Below are 2,734 nucleotides of genomic sequence, written 5' to 3' on the forward strand. Positions count from 1 at the left end.
CTCCTTTTTTGGTATTTTCATGAAAATTCTTCTGCTAGTTGGAGTTTAGTCCACTTCTATATCCTTCCCTTCAAGGCTCAGGGGTCCAGAATTATCTTCTATGTCTGTGTTAATTGGTTTCCCTTTTCTTTGTTGAAGAGGGTCTGTGCAGTCTTTCTGCCTAATATGCCATCTTGCTGGCCAGAGCTCCACATACTGATTTGTACGAAGTGAATGGCAGTGTACCAAATATGAGATATGAGCACAGTGTCATTGAGAAAAAAACGAAGACATAGAGAGGTGCATGGGATGTCAGACAACAAAGACAAACCCTCTTTTTACATACAGTACTGCTGTGGTGGTGTAGTGCCTAAGGTATTTGACTGCTAACCAGAAGACTGGTGGTTCAAACCCACCAGCCACTCCTCAGAAGGAAGGTTGGGCAATCTACTTCCATAGTGATAATGCCTTGGAAACCCAAGGATGAGTTGCTATGAGTTGGATCTAACTTGACAGCAGTGGGCTTGGGCACTGCATTGTTAATTGGGCAAACATTGATCTACAGGTGGATAGATGGGTGGTCAGGGCAAACAATTAGGTATGTTTATGCAGGGAGGAATGTGTCCATGGCCATGTATTGGGTTGGCAATGTTTCTACAAGTGTATTTTTATGTTCTGTAAAAGCTTCTAGTATATACTAAAACTAACAAAGGACATAAATAAATAAATAAATAAATAAAATGATTAAGTTGCTGAACAGAATGTATCAAATGGAGTCTTGAGAAGACAATGTAAAAAATTATATTGGAATATGTAAAAGTCTAGCATTAGAAAACAAAAGTGAAAAATCTGCTAGACATTTCTGAAGCTAAGAGAACTGAAGAAGAAAGTCTATGCTCAAGTTGGAATATTTAATAATTTTATGCACAAAATATTGAAGTTCAATACAAGAAAAATACAAAACAAGATGGGACAAATATACAGAATCAGCATACCAAAAAGAAGTGCTTGATATTCCACCATTTCAGGAAGAAGCCTATGGTCAAGAACTGATAGTGTTAAGGAAGAAGTTGAAGCTGCACCAAAGCCAAGATGAATAAAAAGGATTCCAGGAATTGATAGAATAGCAATTGAAATGTTTCAACAAATGGAGGCAACATAGGATGCCCTCACTTATGAATGCCAAAAAATTTGGAAGATGGCTGCCTGGCCAATCAACTGGAAGAAATACATATTTTGCCCATTCCAAAGAAATGTCATCCAAAAGAATGCTGAAATTGTCAAACAGTATTATCACTATCTCATGAAAGTAAAATTTGCTGAAGATAATTTAAAAAAATTTCCAAGAGTGTATTGATAGGAAACTGCAACAAATTAAAGGTGGATTCAAAAAAGAGTGTACAACAAAGGAACTCATTGCTGATGTCAGATGGATCTTGACTGAAAGCAGAGAATACCAGAAAGATGTTTACCTGTATTTCGTTGACTATGAAAAAGAGTTTGATGGTGTGGATCATATAAAATTATGGTTAATGTTGCAAAGAATGGGATATCCAGAACACTTAACTTTGCTCATGTAGAAGTTGTACATAGATGTAAGGCAGTCATTTTGAACAGAACAAGGGAATAAAAACCAAAAAAACCACCTCACTGCCATGGAGTCAATTCTGACTCATAATGACCCCCTTTGGGTTTCTGAGCCAGTAAATCTTTGAAGAAGTAGATTGTCCAGTCCTTCTTCTGCAGAGGGGCTGGTGGGTTTGAACTGCTAACCTTCTGGTTAACAGTCAAATGCCTTAGGCAGTATGCCATAGGAGCTCATTGAAAAAAGGGAAAATGCTATGGTTCAAAGTCAGGAACAGTGTGAATCAGGGAAAGTTGCATTCTATCATTATAATTATTCAGTCTTCACAATGAGAAAATGATCTGAGAAACTGGACCATATGATGAAGAAGGTGACATTTGGATTGGAGGAAAATTCATTAACAACCTGTGATATGCAGACATTACAATCTTGTTTGCTGAAAGTGAAGATATCTTGAAGCATTTATTGATGAATATTAAACTACAGCCTTCAGTCTTATACTTCAATATAAAGAAAACAAAAATCTTTACAAGTAGACATGATAAACAGACAACATATTGTAATTGTCAATTATCTAATTTTACTTGGATCCATAATCAACACTTATATGGAAGCAGCAGTCAAGAAATCAAATGGTGTATTGCTGTGGGTAAATTTTCTGCAAAAGATCTCTTTAAAGTGTTAAAGAGGAAAGATGGTACTTTGAAGACTAAGGTGTGCCTGACACAAGCCATAGTATTTATAATATAAAAGCTAGACAATGAATAAGGAAGACAGAGGAAGAATTGATGCATTTGAATGATGATGTTGAAAAAGAAAATGAAAACACCATAGACTGTCAGAAAAACAAACAAATCTGCTTTGGAAACACTACAGCCAGAAAGCTTCTTAAAAGCAAAAATGGTCAGACTTCACCTCAAGTGCTTTGGTGAAGTTGTTAGAAGTGACAAGTCTCTGGAAAATGATATCATGCATGGTAAAGCACAGGGTCACCAAAAAAGGGGAAGGCCCTCAATGGAATGGATTGACATAGCAGCCGTAACAATGAGCTCAAGCATAGAAGATATTGTGCAGATCGTGCAGGACCAAGCAGTGTTCCATGCTTTTGTTCATTGGGTCACTAAGGGTCAAAGGCAACTTGATGGCATCTAAGAACAACAATAAATATGC

Source organism: Orycteropus afer, unplaced genomic scaffold, assembly GCF_000298275.1.
Source record: "Orycteropus afer afer isolate SDZICR_OR568_19922 unplaced genomic scaffold, OryAfe1.0 scaffold00602, whole genome shotgun sequence".
Taxonomy (NCBI): domain Eukaryota; kingdom Metazoa; phylum Chordata; class Mammalia; order Tubulidentata; family Orycteropodidae; genus Orycteropus; species Orycteropus afer.